Source organism: Pelobates fuscus, chromosome 7 (genome assembly GCF_036172605.1).
Source record: "Pelobates fuscus isolate aPelFus1 chromosome 7, aPelFus1.pri, whole genome shotgun sequence".
Taxonomy (NCBI): domain Eukaryota; kingdom Metazoa; phylum Chordata; class Amphibia; order Anura; family Pelobatidae; genus Pelobates; species Pelobates fuscus.
Window position 1 is genome coordinate 172,009,083 of NC_086323.1, and position 22,296 is coordinate 172,031,378.

The window sequence follows — 22,296 nt, forward strand, 5'->3', positions numbered from 1 at the left end:
CATTTGTCAGTTACGGTTCTTTCTGCCTCTTTTAGGGGATATTGCAGATTTGAGTTACAGGTTACAACCATACCATACAGAACTACACAAACTCTTATATGAATTCAGGTACGTTTTTAGCCACAATGGCTCCCCCGCAATATAGACCTTTTTAATGAATAGGTTTTACTGGCTTATAGGGATCTAGGTGACCAACAGATGTTACGTTTCTGGCATCTCTGTCATCTCTTGTCATGCTATCTGACTTTCTGTCTGAAAGTTTTTACACTAATAGGTGAATTAGGATGTAGATAAGTTGCAATGCCACACCTATCAGATATTGTGACGACATCATTATTATACTAATACATGTCATCTTTAAGTTGAACCGGCCCTAATTCATACTCATAGAAGTCGCCATGGCGGGCCTGTCGCGGCAGATTTAATCGGTTTCTACTAACTGTATGTTTGTTCTTTCGGGGTGAATCTCATTACTATCATATTCAGCATTTCATTAATACGTAGCTTCACAGCGATGCCTTCTTCAGCTTCCAGTACTAGGTCCCTTACTGGAACATATCGACTTCTATTATTTGTCTTGGCTCCCTACATGGCTAATTGTCACTATTGACTAGATCAATCATGTCAAGCCCAATTTACACATATGGTTCACAAATATAATCGAACTTGTATATACATTCACTGTACTTACATTAACTACAACTCTTTTGGGACTCATAAGCTAACAAAGGTTTACTTTGGTTTAGTTATACTAATTAGCTAATTAGGGGTTGTTGGTTTGCTTCTCATACACTTGTTAGCTTGAATTGTCCACCGTTATGGTCCTTGTAGATACTTTTCATTGTATATTCTTGTTGATACTAATACTAGTTACCTATGCTCTTTTTGTTTTCTTCATTATTGATACTTTTCCGGTTCTCAACCATTTCTACTCTATTATTTTCCCTATATAAGTTGGTTTTATCAGCTTGGCCCTCGCAATATTAATCACTTATCTACGTTCATCATTTATCTGTCTCCGGGCTATCCTATTATTTTCAGGTAACAGGGGCTTATACATGTGACAGGTTCACAATTCACTTCCTTTCCAGAGTTTCTGCATTATTAGTAGTTTGCTATATGCCTCAATGCTATTAGGTTATGGTTGACGTCATATGCTGGTATTTTAATATTCATGCCACCTGGTTTCGTCTAAGTTGCTCAAGTTACCCCTCAATTGTTTGCAAGGTATATTTTGGTTGTCAGTTACATGTCTACAACTATTTCCATAGCCCTCATAGGGCTTACGTGTCCAGGTTCTAAGGTATTTCAAGTTGTGCCCTTAGTGGTCTCCCAGCAATTGCTGTCACCAAGTCTCTCTAATACTATTCACGTCACAGGTAAGTGATCCTTCATTACATAATGTTGGTTATTACGTCTCTTGTTGGGTTTGCTACTTTTTTTGCCACCTTCAATCTAGGGTATCTCACTATACAATCAAGTTACGCCTGACATCACATGTTTCTCTACTTTCCAACAACACCAGTTTTCTTTTTAATCCTATCCAATCAGACTATACTTAAGGGTATCCAAAATATGTCTGATTTGCTAGATTGAGCCCCTTTCAAACCCCTTACTAACTCTGTTATTAAATGCACTAAGTACCTGGCCTTTTATGGCTCCCTGAGGCCACGAGAATTCACCATCAGTGGCCAGCACAATACACAAGGTTGCCTTCAAAGCTCCTACCTAATTAAAGAGATTAAAGAAAGATTATTACATACGGACTCTACCTGTGACCAAAACGATTTAACTGGGTCAACCCATCCACATTCCACACTATCCCATGAATAATATATGGTGCCTGGTGAAGGTTTTTAATACCTACCTCCTCACCGTACCGAATATTGCATCTCTTCTGCTACTGTCACTTAGAAACATAGAAACATAGAATGTGACGGCAGATAAGAACCATTCGGCCCATCTAGTCTGCCCAGTTTTCTAAATACTTTCATTAGTCCCTGGGCTTATCTTATAGTTAGGATAGCCTTATGCCTATCCCACGCATGCTTAAACTCCTTTACTGTGTTAACCTCTACCACTTCAGCAGGAAGGCTATTCCATGCATCCACTACCCTCTCAGTAAAGTAATACTTCCTGATATTATTTTTAAACCTTTGTCCCTCTAATTTAAGACTATGTCCTCTTGTTGTGGTAGTTTTTCTTCTTTTAAATATAGTCTCCTCCTTTACTGTGTTGATTCCCTTTATGTATTTAAATGTTTCTATCATATCCCCCCTGTCTCGTCTTTCCTCCAAGCTATACATGTTAAGATCCTTTAACCTTTCCTGGTAAGTTTTATCCTGCAATCCATGAACCAGTTTAGTAGCCCTTCTTTGAACTCTCTCTAAGGTATCAATATCCTTTTGAAGATAGGGTCTCCAGTACTGTGTACAGTACTCCAAGTGAGGTCTCACCAGTGTTCTGTACAATGGCATGAGCACTTCCCTCTTTCTACTGCTAATACCTCTCCCTATACAACCAAGTATTCTGCTAGCATTTCCTGCTGCTCTATTACATTGTCTGCCTACCTTTAAGTCATCAGAAATAATCACCCCTAAATCCCTTTCCTCAGATGTTGAGGTTAGGACTCTATCAAATATTCTGTACTCTGCCCTTGGGTTTTTACGTCCAAGATGCATTATCTTGCACTTATCCACATTAAATGTCAGTTGCCACAACTCTGACCATTTTTCTAGTTTACCTAAATCATTTTCCATTTGGCTTATCCCTCCTGGAACATCAACCCTGTTACATATCTTAGTATCATCCGCAAAAAGACACACCTTACCATCAAGACCTTCTGCAATATCACTAATAAAAATATTAAAGAGAATGGGTCCAAGTACAGATCCCTGAGGTACCCCACTGGTGACAAGCCCAAGCTTCGAATATACTCCATTGACTACAACCCTCTGTTGCCTGTCACTCAGCCACTGCCTTACCCATTCAACAATATTGGAATCCAAACTCAAAGATTGTAGTTTATTGATAAGCCTTCTATGTGCAACAGTGTCAAAAGCCTTACTGAAATCTAGGTAAGCAATGTCTACTGCACCACCCTGATCTATAATTTTAGTTACCCAATCAAAAAAATCAATAAGATTAGTTTGGCATGATCTCCCTGAAATCCATGTGTTTTTAGATGTTCAACAATCCTATCCATTAACATGGTTTCCATCACTTTCCCCACTACTGAAGTAAGGCTTACTGGCCTATAGTTGCCCGACTCCTCCCTATTACCTTTCTTGTGAATGGGCACAACATTCGCTAACTTCCAATCTTCTGGGACTACTCCTGTTATCAATGATTGGTTAAATAAATCTGTTAATGGTTTTGCTAGTACACCACTAAGCTCTTTTAATAGCTTTGGGTGTATTCCATCAGGTCCCATTGACTTATTTGTCTTTACTTTTGACAGTTGAAATAGAACCTCTTCCTCTGTAAACCCACGTGTAATAAATGACTCATTTATCCTTTTTCTTAACTGAGGTCCCTTTCCTTCATTTTCATCTGTAAATACCGAACAAAAATATTCATTGAGGCAGTCAGCTAGACCTTTATCCTCATCTACATACCTTCCTTCTTTTGTTTTTAATCTGACTAATCCTTGTTTTACTTTTCTTTTCTCATTTATATATCTAAAAAAAGTTTTGTCCCCCTTTTTTACTGACTGTGCTATTTTCTCTTCTGTGTGTGATTTGGAAGCTCTTATAACTTGTTTAGCCTCTTTCTGCCTAATCTTATAGGTCATTCTGTCTTCCTCACTCTGGGTTTTTTTATAATTACTAAATGCTAACTTTTTGTTTTTTTACTATTTTGGCCACATCTGCGGAGTACCACAGTGGTTTCTTGAATTTTTTTGCTTTTACTGACAAGCCTAATGCAATTTCTGTTGCCTTCAGTAGTGCAACTTTTAAATAATCCCATTTCTTTTGGACTCCATTTAAATTGCTCCAGTCTGATAATGACTCCTTTACACATATTCTAATTTTAGAAAAGTCTGTTTTTCTAAAGTCTAAAACTTTTGTTTTTGTTTGGTGTGACTCAGTCACTGTTCTTATATTAAACCACACTGACTGATGATCACTGGATCCTAAACTTTCACCTACAGTAATATCTGATACCAAATCTCCATTTGTTAACACTAAATCTAGTATGGCCTCTTTACGAGTTGGCTCCTCAACGACTTGTTTTAGAGACAATCCCAGTAGGGAGTTTAGAATATGTGTGCTCCTGGCACAAGTAGCTATTTTTGTTTTCCAATTTACATCAGGAAGATTAAAGTCACCCATGATGATAACTTCCCCCTTCATTGTCATTTTAGCTATTTCTTCAACTAGTAGATTATCTAACTCTTCAATTTGTCCTGGGGGCCTATAAATCACACCTACACGAGTTACTGTGTGATTACCAAATTCTAACGTAACCCAAACGGACTCTATGTTCGCCTCACTAACCTTTATTAGGCTAGATTTTATGCTATCCTTTACATACAGGGCCACCCCTCCCCCTTTCTTGCCTTCCCTGTCTTTTCTATATAAAGAGTACCCTGGTATTGCTATGTCCCAGTCATTTTTCTCATTATACCATGTCTCAGTAACAGCGACTAGATCTACACTATCAGTTGCCATTATTGCCACAAGTTCATGGATCTTATTCCCTAAACTGCGAGCATTTGTAGACATGACTCTAAGCTTATCATTTTTTAACACACTTGCTACAGGCACCTTCTGTCCTTGTTTTGGGGGACAATTGGATTGATGTTTTATCACCCTTTTGCCCCCCCTCCTAGTTTAAATACAAACTAGCAAAACCTCTGAACTGCTCACTGAGAACATTTGTTCCCTTTTGAGAAAGATGCAAACCATCTTTTTTGTACAGTTTATTTCCATTCCAAACAGAGCTACCATGAGCAATAAAGCCAAATCCTTGCTCTCGACACCATTCACCAAGCCACAAGTTAAAGTCCCTAATACGCAGCCGCCTGTCGTTCTGAGTGTTATGCACAGGCAGAACTTCAGAGAATGACAGTGTGGAAGCAACCTGCCGTATATCATTGGCAAAAACACTAAAAACTTCCTTAACCTCTGAAACCTCATTGCAAGCCAAGTCATTTGTCCCTAAATGGACAAGTACATCCAATTCCCCTTCCTGCTTTGCTTGCTTAACAATATTACAGATACGTTTCCTGTCTCTGTGAGCTGTAGCTCCAGGAAGACACCTCACAAGACCACCATTGTCCATCTCCACACCTCTTATGATGGAATCCCCCAACAACCAAGCTAATGACAACAGCCCTTATATACTCCTAAAATCACCTCCCACTAGGAATGTTTAACACCTGGGTAGGCCTCTGCTTATTAGCAAACAATAGCTAATTTACACAGCAATCAATAGCAAGCAGCTACCTAATCCAATCAAATGCCTTATAATTACCAACAGGAAATCAAACCTTGTGCAATCAGTAACCTTTTCCTACAGATGAATCTTACCTGTAACAGTAAAAAAGAAAACTCTTAGCACAACTCTTAGACAGTTGAAGCTTCTGTAAAACTCTCCAGAATATCTCCAACCACAGACACTTAGAAGCAACACTTAGAAGAAGCAACCAAGCTCTATTAGCCAAGCTAATGACAACAGCCCTTATATTCTCCTAAAATCACCTCCCACTAGGAATGTTTAACACCTGGGTAGGCCTCTGCTTATTAGCAAACAATAGCTAATTTACACAGCAATCAATAGCAAGCAGCTACCTAATCCAATCAAATGCCTTATAATTACCAACAGGAAATCAAACCTTGTGCAATCAGTAACCTTTTCCTACAGATGAATCTTACCTGTAACAGTAAAAAAGAAAACTCTTAGCACAACTCTTAGACAGTTGAAGCTTCTGTAAAACTCTCCAGAATATCTCCAACCACAGACACTTAGAAGCAACACTTAGAAGAAGCAACCAAGCTCTATTCAGCTAGTAAATTTGTCTGAAAGACCACAACAAATTTAAAAAAAATTTAAACGGGGCTATCCTCACTACCTCTAAGTTCATGTTATATGTACAGTTATTGTTTACAAGGCTCGGTATGAACACTAGCCATTATTTAGGACACTCGTTTAGGATAGGGGTCGCATCTACGACATCGAAACAGGACGTTCGAGTCAATGTCATTAAAACTCTAGGTCCCTGGAAGTCATCAGCATATACAATATACATACCCCAACCGGTACAGGAAATACGAAGGGCGTTTGTTAAAATGTCATCTTAATGTACTTATGTTGTATTATGTTATTTACTCAATAAATGTATTTTGAGCATGACATGTATTCCTTTTTGCCCACTTTATTTTCTGGCCTACAGCATAGGTTGGTTTCGACACACCTCAACTGACTTTTTCCTATCACAGGTTTGCTAACAACAATCTTGCTTCATATCATAATCAACGTTGTCCCGGACACACATTGGAAGGCTTGGCCTGAAGATTAGTGATGTCCCGAATGGTTCGCCAGCGAATAGTTCCAGGCGAACATAGCGTGTTTGTGTTCGCCACAATGGCGAACATATGTGATGTTCGGTCCGCCCCTATTTTTAAATTTTTTTTAAATTTGTTGTGGTCTTTCAGCCAAATTTACTAATACTAAGTAAAAATGACTTAGTATTAGTAAATTGTGCCCATACACGCAATACCGCGAGTAGGGGCATGTCAATTAAACAGTGAGCAGCCTGTGGCCTGTGGCTGCTCACTGTTAAAATAAAAAAAAAGGTTCCCCCCTCCCTGAGCGGGTGGGGGCCCTAAAGTAAAAAAAAGGGGGAGGACTTATTGTCCTCCCCCTGGCCTCCACCCCTGAGCGGTGGGTGGGGGCCTTAAATACCAATAGGGGGGACCTATTGTCCTCTCCTTCGGCCCCCACCCCTGAGCGGCGGGTGGGGGCCCTAAATACCAATAGGAGGGGGGACCTATTGTCCTCCCCCCGGCCCCCACCCCTGAGCGGCGGGTGGGGTCCCTAAATACCAATAGGGGGGGACCTATTGTCCTCCCCCCTGGCCCCACCCCTGAGTGGTGGGTGGGGGCCCTAAATACCAATATGGGGGACCTAATGTCCTCCCCCCGGCCCCCACCCATGAGCGGCGGGTGGGGGCCCTAAATACCAATGGGGGGACCTATTGTCCTCCCCTCGGCCCCCACCCCTAAACGGCGGGTGGGGGCCCTAAATACCAATAGGGGGATCTATTGTCCTCCCCCCCTGCCCCCACCCCTGAGCAGCGGGTGGGGGCCCTAAATGCCAATAGGGGGGGACCTATTGTCCTCCCCCAGCGGCCCCCACCCATGAGCGGTGGGTGGGGGCCCTAAATACCAATAGGTGGGACCTATTGTCCTCCCCCCGTGACCCCCACCCCTGAGCAGCGGGTGGGGGCCCTAAATACAAATAGGGGGGGACCTATTGTCCTCTCCCCGGCCCCCACCCCTGAGCGGCAGGTGGGGGCCCTAAATACCAGTAGGGGGGACCTATTGTCCTCCCCCCCTGCCCCCACCCCTGAGCGGCAGGTGGGGGCCCTAAATACCAATGGGGGGGCCTATTGACCTCCCCCCCGGCCCCCACCCCTGAGCAGCGGGTGGGGGCCCTAAATACCAATAGGGGGGGACCTATTGTCCTCCCCCACCGACCCCCACCCCTGAGCGGCGGGTGGGGGCCCTAAATACCAATTGGGGGGACCTATTGTCCTCCCCCCGGCCCCCACCCCTGAGCGGCGGGTGGGGGTCCTAAAAAAAATGCCCCCCCCCAGGTGACTAGGGGTCCCCAAACCTACCTACCCCCTCACCCTAAAAATAATGAGGGGGGAGTCATAATGCTAAAAAACTGTAAATAGGGGGCGTGCCCGAGCTGCGGAACGGAATGGCCGCATAATCGCATCGCTCCTCCGAGCACACCCGTGAAACCCGAGAAAGCTGACCCTATTCCCCGAAATGGGGAAACATTCAAAGACCAGGAGCACCCCCAAACCCTCGGGTACCCGCCAAGCGCTGGTAAATTCATCGATGCGGCAATATTTAGCCGCGACGCCGGACCTAACCTCCCAGGCGGCGTCTGAGGCCTACACACAGTCGGAAGCCTCCACCCCTAACTCCCACTCCCCGGACAGGGGTGAACACATGGTGTAACAGATCCCTACCAACCTCTGGTGGATGTGAAACAAACAAGGGAATTACAACTTACACATCCATTCGTTCCATTCCTCTGTTCGTCTGGTTCCGTGCGAATTTCACGTGTAATGCAGAGGTGGCCGCCATTTCGGGACTTTCCACGTGTTCGCGGCCATCTTGTGTGCGAACAGCGGTGTTTGCCTGTAACCGCATGGAACTGAAAACGGATACGCAAACAGGCGAACACCGCTGAATCCTCCAGACCTCCATAAGTTCGTACGGAAACTACCGAACGTCCCCTCGTTCGGTAGTTATATGCAATCATCTATGGGGATTCCAGCGAACCCCGCGATTCGCATGGATGGCCAGAGTATCATACCTTTTTACCGTGCGAACGGAGACCGACCGCAAGGCCAAAACTCATGGAATTAATTTCGGCTAGTTGGTCTGTGCGGTCGGTCAAAACTTTGGAACGTTGTATCTCCCGAACTGTACATCCGAATGGGGTGATTTTTGGATATATTGTCCCCCTGAAGGAGAGCTATCCAGCGCTACCGGATTTAAAGCTGTACCCCCTGTTTTTGGGGTACATCCAGAACTGGTGGAAAAATGTGGACATTTTAATTGGGTTATGTAGTTATCTGAGGGGAGGAGACGTGGGGGTGTTACCATCTGTATTATTGGTTGTTTTCATCCTCCCCCTGGGAGTGTTCTGTGTGTATCTATTTATAATAAAAAGCAGGCTGGGTGTTCCAGTCCTCAGTTCATCTTGACCCTTCAAAACGTAGCCTCGTCTCGTTCTTGGAAGGGGATTATTTAGGAATATTATTCTGCTCCTGTTTACAGCTGAACCTGCTCCTCACTCTGGATATCGTGGATGGGATTACATCAGCCTACTTCTCCACAGCAGCTTGCAGGGAAAAAGGACACCTTCAACGGAAGAAACCCTCTCTCTATCTGGGTAGCCGTTACATTGGTTGGCAGCGGTGGGATGGTTCTTTTTGCCCAAGGAGCAAGTGCTGAATGGAGTCTCAGTATGCCAAGCTGAAAAGACCCACACTGAAAGATCTATTGGAAAATCGTGGTAGGAGTGCTAGTAACAGACCAAGGAGAGAGCTGATAGCTGACCTACTGGAGCTGGACGAAATGGATAGATCCATGGAGGTAACTGAACCTATTGCACCGGTCAGCGAGAACGATGTACTCACTGCTATTGTACAGCGAAGATTAGCATTATATCCGGAAAGGACCACGGAGCTATTAGACAGACTGTTCAAGAACGCAAAAGAGGAGATCGAGACTAAGAGGAGGCAAGACACGGAACATGTATTGGCGCAACAAGCTAGTACACATATAGTTCCTACTCCTCCTCCCGTTGCTGCAGGGAGGAAAATACCATTTACTGCATTTAAAGCGTTTGCAGAAAATGAGGAAGAGATTGATGGGTATTTGGCAGATTTTGAGCGGCAGTGCTCACTGCACCAGATACCCCCAGACCAATGGGTTACTATTCTGGCTGGAAAACTTTCAGGAAAAGCAAATGAGGCTTTTCGGGCACTCACGGCCGAAGATATCACACAATATCAGCGGGTGAAAGCCGCACTACTCACCCGATACGCAGTCACCCCAGAGGCGTATCGCCGTCGCTTCCGGGAGTCCAAAAAGAAGGCAGCGGACTCCCACATGGAATGGGCAAACAAGCTACAAAGGGTGGCATCACATTGGATGCAAGGGTGCAATGCTAACACCGGAGAAGAAGTGCTACAATTGTTCCTGATGGAACATTTCTTCCAAGATTTGGCGGCAGATACACAGGATTGGGTGAGAGATCGCCGCCCAGCCAACTTAAATGAGGCAGCACGACTAGCGGACGAATATGTGGAAACGAGAAAAGTGAGCCAAGGTACTACGCGACCAGCACCTAGAACAGAGGCCCGCAACCCAACCTACGCTGCACGCACAGAATTCCGGGCCCCGGTACCCCCAGGACCTCCACGTCCTCAAGGGTCTAACAACCACCCCCGGGAATCCTACAGAGTGACGTGTCATCGCTGCGGCAACCTGGGACATATTGCCCGTGTTTGCCCGTTGGGATCAGCCAATAATAATTGGAGGCGCACATCTAACACCGAAAGCCCATCTTCACGCCCCGCTGCTGCTCATTGCCTGGAGATTGAAGGGAGCCCTGAGGAATGCCTGGGAATATTATATGAGGCCAACCCCATACAAGCGGCTTCCCCAGATAATCGCCAGCACCACCGTCAGGAGGTGCGTGTAAATGGACAGATAGCACAAGGCCTAAGGGACACTGGCGCTACCATCACTTTAATACAAAAGCATCTGGTGAAACCAGAACTTGTGTCTAACCGTACTGTTGCTGTTCGGGTCGCAGGGGGGGCTGTTTTTCGCTTACCCACCGCCCGGGTACACTTGGATTGGGGAGTCGGGTCAGGAAAGACCACGGTGGGCATTATGGACAACCTACCCGCTGAGGTCGTGTTGGGCAATGATATTGGCCCTCTAGCCTCGGCCTTTTTACCCACTACTGCTGCGGCTTGCCCCGTGACCACCCGCTCACAGACCCGTATCGAGGACGATCCGCCAACAGGTCGGGAGACCCAGGTAAGCCACCGACAGACACCTAGCAGTGACACTACAGATAGACCGCTAGCTTGGGACACCCCAGAGGAGTTTGGGAGGGAAACTAGACAGGACCCCACCCTCCGAAAGTACCGAGAACTAGCTGACAATAGAGGGGATGAGCGGGAACGTTTTATATGGGAGGGGGACCGATTATACAGATTAACCGAAGGCAGGAAGAGAGGCTGTGCTCCTTCGCAGAAGCGCCAATTAGTGGTACCTAGAAAGTACCGATTGGAGCTTCTCCGAATTGGCCACGACATTCCGTTAGCAGGACATCTAGGGGGTAACCGCACAACCTACAGAATCACTCAGACCTTCTTTTGGCCAGGAATCTCGAAGGACGTGCGCCGTTACTGTAGCACGTGTGATGTATGCCAGAGGGTGGGGAAGAGAGGGGATCATCCGAAAGCTCGACTGTCCCCTATGCCTGTGATCGAGGAACCATTTAGCAGGGTGGCAGTCGATCTAGTAGGACCCCTACCTAACCCCAGTCCCTCTGGTAAGAAATACATTCTTACCGTGGTGGACTATGCCACCCGCTACCCAGAAGCCGTCGCTCTGACGAATATCCAGGCTGACACTGTCGCCAGTGCGCTAGTCGGGATATTCACCAGAGTAGGATTTCCCCAGGAAATCTTGTCGGACAGAGGGACCCAGTTTACCGCAGACTTAACCCAGCAGTTGTGGAAGGTCTGTGGTATTAAGCCCCTACTTAGTTCACCGTACCACCCCCAGACTAACGGTCTCTGTGAACGCTTTAATGGTACCCTAAAGCAATTGCTACGGACCTTTACGGCGGAATACAGAGACTGGGAGCGATTTTTGCCACACCTCCTGTTTGCTTACCGGGAGGTACCGCAGGAGTCCACTGGGTTCTCTCCCTTTGAACTGCTCTATGGACGGAGGGTGCGAGGCCCTCTCGACCTCATCCGAGAGCACTGGGAGGGAGAGACGGAACACGAAGGTGTCCCCATCGTACCATATGTGCTAGAAATGCGGGACCGTATGGAACAGTTAGCCCGGATGGCCCGGGATCATCTCCATGCGGCCCAGGGTCGGCAGAAACATTGGTACGATCGGAACGCTAGGCTGAGAACATTCCAGGTAGGACAGAAAGTTCTAGTACTTAAACCCGTTCGAGGAAATAAATTGCAGACCTCCTGGCAAGGCCCCTACAAAGTAGTAGCCCAGGTCTGTGACACCACCTATATCATTGCCAGTAGCAAGGACGAAAAGATACAGAAGTCCTTTCATATAAACCTATTAAAGGAATACCAAGAACGGCCCGAAGACATAGCCGCCATATGCATCCCCGCCACTGAGGACCCTGACAGTCTCCCCATCCCTGATCTATTAGCCAACCCCGAGTCCAAAACTCTGCTTAATACAGTACAGCTAGGGGAGCGATTAACTCCCCCAGAACGAGAACAACTCCAGCAACTACTAGTTGAAAAGAGATTAACCTTTTCCCAGGAGCCAGGTTACACACCTGTAGCGACCCATTACGTAGAAACCCCAGGACAAGCCCCGCTCCGACAAACCCCCTATAGAATTCCCGAGGCTGTAAAAGAAGAGATGAGGAAGGAGATTCAGGAGATGTTAAAACTAGGGGTTATAGAGCCATCCGACAGTCCCTGGGCATCTCCCGTCGTCCTAGTCCCCAAAAAGGACGGGACGACCCGGTTCTGTGTCGATTACCGACGCCTCAACGACCGGACTGTGACAGACGCATACCCCATGCCCCGAGTAGACGAGCTATTGGATCGCATTGCCAGGGGACGCTATCTGACCACCATTGACTTGTGCAAGGGGTACTGGCAGATTCCCCTGGCCAAGGACGCTATCCCTAAGTCGGCGTTTGTCACCCCGTTTGGCCTGTACCAGTTTAAGGTCATGCCTTTCGGGATGAAAAACGCCCCAGCTACTTTTCAGCGCTTAGTGGACCGCCTCCTTGATGGCTTCCAGGACTTCGCTTGCGCATACCTGGATGACATTGCGATCTATAGCGAGACTTGGGGGGAACACCTACAACACATAGAGACTGTGTTGGATCAGATTAGGGCCGCCGGCCTAACTCTAAAGCCGGAGAAGTGTAACTTTGGCATGGCTGAAGTCCAGTATTTGGGACACCGGGTGGGGTGTGGGAAACAACGACCAGAACCCGCTAAAGTAGAGGCCGTAGCCAATTGGCCCACACCCCACACTAAGACACAAGTGTTAGCATTTTTAGGGACAGCAGGGTACTACAGGAGATTTGTCACTGACTACAGCGCCATCGCCAAACCCTTGACAGATTTAACAAAGAAGAATTTACCTAGAGTAGTCCTGTGGTCTCCCGCCTGTGAAACAGCATTCCAAACCTTGAAACAAGCCTTGATCAATGCACCTGTTTTATCTGCCCCCGTCCCTAACAAAAGATTTGTCGTCCACACAGATGCGTCCATGTACGGACTGGGGGCAGTGCTAAGCCAGGTCGGCGAAGACGGGGGCGAACACCCTGTCGCGTATCTCAGCAGAAAACTGTTACCTAGAGAAGTGAGTTACGCGGCAGTGGAAAAAGAGTGCTTAGCCCTGGTCTGGGCCCTAAAGAAATTAACCCCATATCTGTACGGTCAAGAATTCACCTTAATTACTGATCATAACCCCCTTGTATGGCTGAACAGAGTAGCTGGAGATAATGGACGCTTACTGAGATGGAGTCTCGCACTACAGCCATACAATTTCTCCATCCAATACCGCCCTGGCAAGTTTAATGGGAACGCGGACGGTCTGTCCAGACAAACAGAACTATTGCCCTAACAAAGGACCGGACAGCCCCAAGTTGACCCGAAAAGGATCAATCCGGGTCTGCCGGAGTGTTCCACAAAAGGGGAGCAGTGTAACAGATCCCTACCAACCTCTGGTGGATGTGAAACAAACAAGGGAATTACAACTTACACATCCATTCGTTCCATTCCTCTGTTCGTCTGGTTCCGTGCGAATTTCACGTGTAATGCAGAGGTGGCCGCCATTTCGGGACTTTCCACGTGTTCGCGGCCATCTTGTGTGCGAACAGCGGTGTTTGCCTGTAACCGCATGGAACTGAAAACGGATACGCAAACAGGCGAACACCGCTGAATCCTCCAGACCTCCATAAGTTCGTACGGAAACTACCGAACGTCCCCTCGTTCGGTAGTTATATGCAATCATCTATGGGGATTCCAGCGAACCCCGCGATTCGCATGGATGGCCAGAGTATCATACCTTTTTACCGTGCGAACGGAGACCGACCGCAAGGCCAAAACTCATGGAACTAATTTCGGCTAGTTGGTCTGTGCGGTCGGTCAAAACTTTGGAACGTTGTATCTCCCGAACTGTACATCCGAATGGGGTGATTTTTGGATATATTGTCCCCCTGAAGGAGAGCTATCCAGCGCTACCGGATTTAAAGCTGTACCCCCTGTTTTTGGGGTACATCCAGAACTGGTGGAAAAATGTGGACATTTTAATTGGGTTATGTAGTTATCTGAGGGGAGGAGACGTGGGGGTGTTACCATCTGTATTATTGGTTGTTTTCATCCTCCCCCTGGGAGTGTTCTGTGTGTATCTATTTCTAATAAAAAGCAGGCTGGGTGTTCCAGTCCTCAGTTCATCTTGACCCTTCAAAACGTAGCCTCGTCTCGTTCTTGGAAGGGGATTATTTGGGAATATTATTCTGCTCCTGTTTACAGCTGAACCTGCTCCTCACTCTGGATATCGTGGATGGGATTACATCAGCCTACTTCTCCACAGCAGCTTGCAGGGAAAAAGGACACCTTCAACGGCAGAAACCCTCTCTCTATCTGGGTAGCCGTTACACATGGCAACCCCACCAGCAGACTGGCTTACCCTGCTGAAGGCTCTTCCCACCTGAGATGATCTGACTAACGCCACCGCTGCCCTCCAGACATCTATTAGAGCGGACATTCAAATGATGAGAGCGGACATACAGGGCATGGCCGACCGCATGGCCCAAATTGAGGCTGACCACGACAACTTAACCGCGGCACAGGCGGCCCACTCAACGGCCCAGTCACAACAACTGGCTCAAATGCAGGCCATGGCACGCCACGTCGAGGACTTAGATAACAGAGGCCGCAGGAACAACCTGCGGATACGCGGCCTAAAAGAAGGAGAAGAAACACCCGCACAGCTGGTAACCCTCATCTCTACCATATTCAACGGCCTCCTGAGACGCCCGGGTGAATCTCCCATTGCATTCGTCCGGGCTCACAGAGCACTGAGACCGAGAGGTCCGCCAGATGCCCCTCCACGAGACGTGATCTGCTGCCTAGAGAATTATGCTCTGAAAGAAGAGATCTTACACGAGGCCCGCAACAGAGGTGAGCTCGACCACGACGGTCATCAGCTTCAACTATACCCAGACCTCTGCCCAGCCACCCTGGGGTACCGCAGGGCCCTGAAACCGCTCACTAGAACACTGACCGCCCAGAAAATACAATACAGGTGGACCTTCCCGACGGGCCTGATCGCTCATACGGTGAGCGGCCCTAGACCTATACGCACGGCGCAAGACCTACAGGATCTTACAACTGAACTCCACCTGCCGCCACTTCACCTGAGATGGCCTGACCCACTGGACTTCTATAATGGCCCACCACCACCGTTACAAGATCAACCACAGCCGCAACGACGATCCAGGACCCGGATGGAAACCGTGAGACCAGCCGGGGCAACCCGCTAGCTATGCCAGGCGATCCCAAAGATGCGAAAGGACACAAAAGACACGTAAATATAACCACCCACACCTGGGCAGACAACCCCGCACACACACGAGCCACGCACATAGATCTTCTAATCTACGGCCCACTGAGACTCCTGGGGTGGGAAACGGGTAATGGGGGGAAAGGGGACAGACCTACAAGGCCACAAGAGAACTGCTGACTCTTTCCGAGCCTCCTGCTATGGGGTATTTGAGGGCCGTGAACTGGCATGTGACTGCACTGACATTTTGGGGAGGGGGGTGAGGCGGGAGGCACCGGCCAAATGGCTGACTAGGGTATGGAAGTGGGACATCATCACTGTACTTGATTGGTTTAGTTGAATCGAAAATATTGGGACAGTGAATCACCACCACACTGGCCCCCGCTGACCCACTGTAGTTGACTTACCCCCCCCCCGCAACTAAGACAGCTCACATGGCCTAGAGAGAGGGACACCACGCCAACACCAATGAGTAGACTGGACGACGCTGACCCCACAAGATAGGCCACATCCCCGGAGTACACGGAGGTACTTGAGAATAGGGTCTCCCGACTGCTGACACTACAGGGTTCAATTATATCCATTATCATACGGGTAGCGACGGAGGACGCAAGTGACCCCCGTAGAGTAAAGTTCTCCCACTAGCTGCCCGCAGAAGGGGCGCTCTTTAGTGGCACACCACCCACTAAGCCACGGTAGTAGAGAAGGGATTAACCCCAAAGAGAGACGGAGTGACAGGCCACGCTCCCACAGGACAGGGGTGTACAGTTCGTGGCAGGGGGACTCGGCTGGACCGACAGGTGCAGTCGAACTGACTCCTACCTCGCCCACACCTTTACCTTTTTCATTGCATATTTGGTTGCTAAGTTGGTATTATTGTTTACTGTTATTGTTGCATTTTTTATTTACAGCCTCGCGCGCTCCTCGCTCAACGTGCCCCCGGGAGGAGGGCCAAAGCCCCCCCTACTTCTACTGACCGGCTCACACAGCCTTCTCCCCCCCCCTCCCTCACCCATTACTCCTACCACACCCGCCCACACAGGCCACTGACGCAGTGGTTCCCCTTACTATGCCGCCCCAGACCACACACAAGCGAGCGGAGATCAACCTCCTGTCCATAAATGCTAAAGGGCTAAACATCCCTGAGAAACGCTTGAACGCGCTGCGTCACTTCCACAGCCAAAGGGCACACGTGGGCCTTCTCCTGCTCACCACAGACGCGGAGAAGGCCTTCAACAGAATATCTTGGGACTTTATGTTCCAGATACTGGAAGGGCTAGGGTTGGGCCCGTTCATGGTGACATGGATCAAATCACTATACACGAGACCGACCGCCCGCGTATGTGTGAACGGGGCCTTTACAGACCCCTTCCCGATCAGGAATGGAACCAGACAGGGCTGCCCACTCTCCCCCCTTCTGTTTATACTTGCACTGGAACCATTCCTGAACTCGATCCGAAACAACCCACTCATCCCGGGTCTGAGGCTGGGGAGCAAGAGGCACTCCGTTGCAGCGTATGCGGATGATCTCTTGTTCTTTGTCACCAAACCTGAATCGGCAATGCCGGCTCTCATGAAGGAATTCGAGACATATGGAGAACTATCGAATTTCAAAATAAACTTCTCCAAATCCACGATACTAAACATCTCCATTCCGAAACACACAGAAAAGGCGCTGAGAAAAGACTTCCCCTTTGGGTGGTCAGACACCTCTCTGAGATACCTAGGGGCAAGGATCACCAAGGACCTCACCCAGCTATACGAGGCGAACTTTCAACCGCTGCTGCGCACCATCCAGAACGACCTCACCGACTGGGGACGGGTGCGGCTCTCGTGGTTCGGCAGAGTGGGAGTTCTCAAAATGAACATCCTGCCGCGGGTGCTGTACCTGTTTCAGGCCATACCCTGCTCCATTCCAGAGGCTTTCTTCGCCTCGCTCAGATCCATGACCCTCAGATTCACCTGGCAGAAGTTGAAAGCCAGAATAAAACATGATGTGCTCACACTGCCCAAAGAAAAGGGAGGGCTGGCCCTCCCTGACTTCAGGGAGTATTATAGAGCCACGCATATTCAACGGATCATGGAATGGACTAAGTCAGAGGTAGTTAAGCTGTGGAAAGATGTGGAGACCACACAGGTAGGCAGACCTATCGCAGTCCTCCCCTGGTTGGACGTCCAACAAGGCAGGCAGTTAGCAGCCCCACACCCCCTCATCAAGGCGACCATACAGGTGTGGCATAGACTAGCCACACGACTGTCAATTACCACCACCCCCTCCCCATTACTCCTGCTGACCCACAACGAGACCTTCCCCCCAGGAACGGAACCGAAAACGCTAGTCCGCCTCCTGAACCGAGAAGTCCCGAGGCTGTGCCACGCAACCACCGGTGGCCTCCTCAAGTCACTAGAGGCCATGACCGGGAACTCGAACCACCCATTCATGTTACAATTCAGGTACAGACAACTGCAATTATTCACTCAACCATTACTTCAGATCCACAACACCACTAGAACACTGACACAATTCGAAGAACTCTGTATGGACCCAATCCCCCTATCCAAAGGCCTCTCCACCCTCTATGGCATACTCATACGACAGGGAAGACAACCACCCCCAAGCTTCATGGGGAAATGGGAACAGGCATTAGGCACAACCTTCACACCACCTCAATGGGACAAAATTTGCACCCTCACGCTCCACTGCGCGCTGTCAAGCGGAACGCAGGAAACGGCCTATAAAATTTTAGCCCTCTGGTACCGCACCCCACTCCAGACCCACACATACGACCCCACTACAGACGACACCTGTTGGAGATGCACTAGACACACAGGCACATACCTCCACATCTGGTGGGAATGCCCACTCATCCAACCCTACTGGGAATCCATATATCAAATCATTAAGAGATTTACCGACTGCCCCCCACCGAAGGACCCTGCAACATTCCTCATACACCACACCAAGACAAAGTAATCTGTTTACAAAAAATCCCTCACAATCCGAATACTTAATGTGGCTAAAAGTCTCATTCCCATCTACTGGAAAAAACAAATTGCACCGCCCATAGACACTTGGTACCGACGCATGGAGGAACTCAGAACACTAGAGGAGCTATCCCTGATGGCAGAAGGGAAATCCCAGACTTACCTGACGATTTGGACACACTGGCTGCTAACCACTGCACGCCCGGACTTCCAAGCCATGCTCCACTGACCTAGACGAACAGACTCAGTCTATGCAAGGACCCGACGAGACGTGAACCCCACCCCTATCCGCCCCTCCCCCATCCGCCCCCCCAATCCCTCCCCCCACTCCCGTGGGACTGAAGGCGAGGACGCGCGACTGCTGGGAGGATAACCCACGGTAACATGGCTAGGCAAGCCTGGCACGACACGTAAAAAAGTAGCACACGCAAGGTTGGAGAACGGAGACCTGGAACATGGACACCTCACACAGGCCTCCGAGCCTGACTCAGATACACCTTGATGGTTTCGAGGCATTTAACACCGCCGCAGGTACACAAGCAGTAGCCCACGAGACAGGGGGACCAAAGAAGGGTATAAGGAGCGGAGACCCCCAACAACAATAGGGCAGGCACACCCAATAGGAGTAAACAGACACACACCCAGGGCACAGGGCATGGAACCCCCCCTACGGGGAGGAACACATTACAACCCTAGCATCCACCCTCGTGGACCCCCTAGATTCTGGGTGCCACTACCACCTATATGGCAGCATTCCTCCTAGTAGAAACACAAGAAACGCACTAGCCCGTTATGGCTCAGGCGTCAGGGAGACCCCAACAATAGCCTTGGGCTACCACCTAAGGCATGCATACTGCGGGCCCTGCGAATCCCGCCAATATATATACCACACATGTCATAGAGGGACCTGCGAGTCACCAAGGTTTGCATTCGAGACAAATGTTCCAGGGGTTAAATTCCCTTAGAAGACCTTACCAACCTGTGGGACCTGCGAGTCCACGGCGATAAGGTGCCATATTGTCATGACGTTGAAAAGTACTTAATATATAAGATAACCATGAAAACAAAAAAAACCAAAAAAAAACAAGGGTGAGACCTGCGAGTCTCAAAACACTTGATGCTCACATAACTGATGAAACCTGCGAGTTTCGAAATGTTCAATTGACATGTTGACACGAACGGCTACATTTTGGAGACCTGCGAGTCTCAATGTTTCTTAAATTTTTGAAAACGAATAAACAGATATTTACAAAAAAAAACTGTAAATAAATAAAAATAAACTATTGTCCTCCCCTCCAGCCCCCACCCCTGAGCGGTGGGTGGGGGCCCTAAATACCAATAGGGGGGACCTATTGTCCTCCCCCCGGCCCCCACCCCTGAGCGGCAGGTAGGGGCCCTAAATACCAATAGGGGGACCTATTGTCCTCCCCCCTGCCCCCACCCCTGAGCGGCAGGTGGGGGCCCTAAATACCAATAGGGGGGCCTATTGTCCTCCCCCCGGCCCCCACCCCTGAGCAGCGGGTGGGGGCCCTAAATACCAATAGGGGGAGACCTATTGTCCTCCCCCACCGGCCCCCACCCCTGAGCGGCGGGTGGGGGCCCTAAATACCAATTGGGGGGACCTGAGCGACTGGTGGGGGCCCTAAAAAAAATGCCCCCCCAGGTGACTAGGGGTCCCCAAACCTACCTACCCCCCTCACCAGTGGCGTACATACCAGGGTCACAGGGGTCGCAGCTGCGACCGGGCCCGGCCCACCAGGGGGCCCGGCCGCCCTGCGACCCAGGTATGTACCCACAGGGCCAGCCTCTTCTGCTGGGGGGCCCAGGAGCTGGCCACCTCTGGGCCCCCCGAGGCTGGCCCTGCTGTCACCCGGCTGGCGGGCGCGCGAGGGAGCACTGTCCCCTGAGTGCTCCCTCCTCAGCTCCCTCGCGCACCGCACTGAAACCGGAGCCGGAAGATGACGTCATCTTCCGGCTCCGGTATCAGTACGCAGCGCGCGAGGGAGCTGAAGAGGGAGCTCTCAGGGGACAGTGCTCCCTCGCGCACCCGCAGGACCGGCCAGCCGGGTGGCAGCAGGGCCAGCCAGCCGGGTGACAGCAGGGCCAGCAACACCACTGGACCCCAGGGAATCCCCTCAGCTCTCCCACAGGTAAGGAGGCTGGGGGGATTAAATTAAAAAAAAAAAAAAACGTGTGAGTGTGTTAGTGAGAGTGTTAGTGAGAGTGTTAGTGAGAGTGTTAGTGAGAGTGTTAGTGAGTGTGTTAGTGTTAGTGAGTGTGTTAGTGTTAGTGAGTGTGTTAGTGAGAGTGTTAGTGTTAGTGAGTGTGTTAGTGTTAGTGAGTGTGTTAGTGAGAGTGTTAGTGAGAGTGTTAGTGAGTGTGTTAGTGAGAGTGTTAGTGAGAGTGTTAGTGTTAGTGAGTGTGTTAGTGAGAGTGTTAGTGTTAGTGAGTGTGTTAGTGAGTGTTAGTGAGAGTGTTAGTGAGTGTTAGTGAGTGTGTTAGTGTTAGTGAGTGTGTTAGTGTTAGTGAGTGTGTTAGTGTGTGTGTGTTAGTGAGAGTGTTAGTGAGTGTGTTAGTGTTAGTGAGTGTGTTAGTGTTAGTGAGTGTGTTAGTGTGTGTGTGTGTTAGTGAGTGTGTTAGTGTGTGTGTGTTAGTGTTAGTGTGTGTGTGTTAGAGAGTGTGTTAGTGTGTGTGTCTGTTACTGAGTATGTTTGTGTGCGTCTGTCACTGAGTGTGTGTCTGTCAGTAAATGTGTGCGTCTGTTCATGAGAGTGTGTGTGTGTGTGTGTGTCTCTAAAGCACTTACCTTTCTCCAGCGCCGGGCTCCCTTGGCGCTGGGGATCTCTCCGTCCCGATCCGCCTCTCAGCTCCGAATGCACATGCGTGGCAAGAGCCACGCGCGCATTCAAACCGCCCATAGGAAAGCATTACTCAATGTTTTCCTATGGACGTTCAGCGTCTTCTCACTGTGATTTTCACAGTGAGAATCGCAGAAAATCCTCTAGCGGCTGTCAATGAGACAGCCACTAGAGGCTGGATTAACCCTCAGTGAAACATAGCAGTTATGTTTTCAGCTGCAGGGTTAAAACTAGAGAGACCTGGCACCCAGACCACTTCATTGAGCTGATTTGATCTGGGTGTCTGTAGTGGTCCTTTAAGTGTATGTGTTTATGCATGCACTGGCGTACATACCGCGGTCGCACGGGTCGCAGCCCTGCGATCAGGTGCCCGCCGCCATGTGTTGCGGCCCCAGCCCGCGCAGAGTAAGCACGGGGGGGGGGGGGGGCCCACGGATCAGTTTTCGCACCGGGGCCCCATGGGTTGTGTGTACGCCACTGCCCCTCACCCTAAAAATAATGAGGTCAATAATGCTAAAAAACTGTAAATAAATAAAAATAAACTTACCATTAGATGTCTTCTTTTTTCTAAAATCTTCTTTCTTCAGCCCCCAAAAAGGCCAAATAAAAGCCAATATAACCATCGCACTTTAAAAAAAAATAAAAAAAATGTATCCTTCTTCACCCTTCGAGGGCACGCCGCGTACTGAGCTCTGCAGGGCGGGTCAAGGCTTATAAAGCCTTGCCACACCCTGCAATTAGGCTTAGAACACTCTGATTGGTTGGTTTAAGCCAATCGGAGTGCTCTGTGCCATTTTACACAGCGTGGGAAAATTCCACAGAACTTCCCCACGCTGTGTAAATGACACAGAGCACTCTGATTGGGTGGCTTGAAATCCACCCAATCA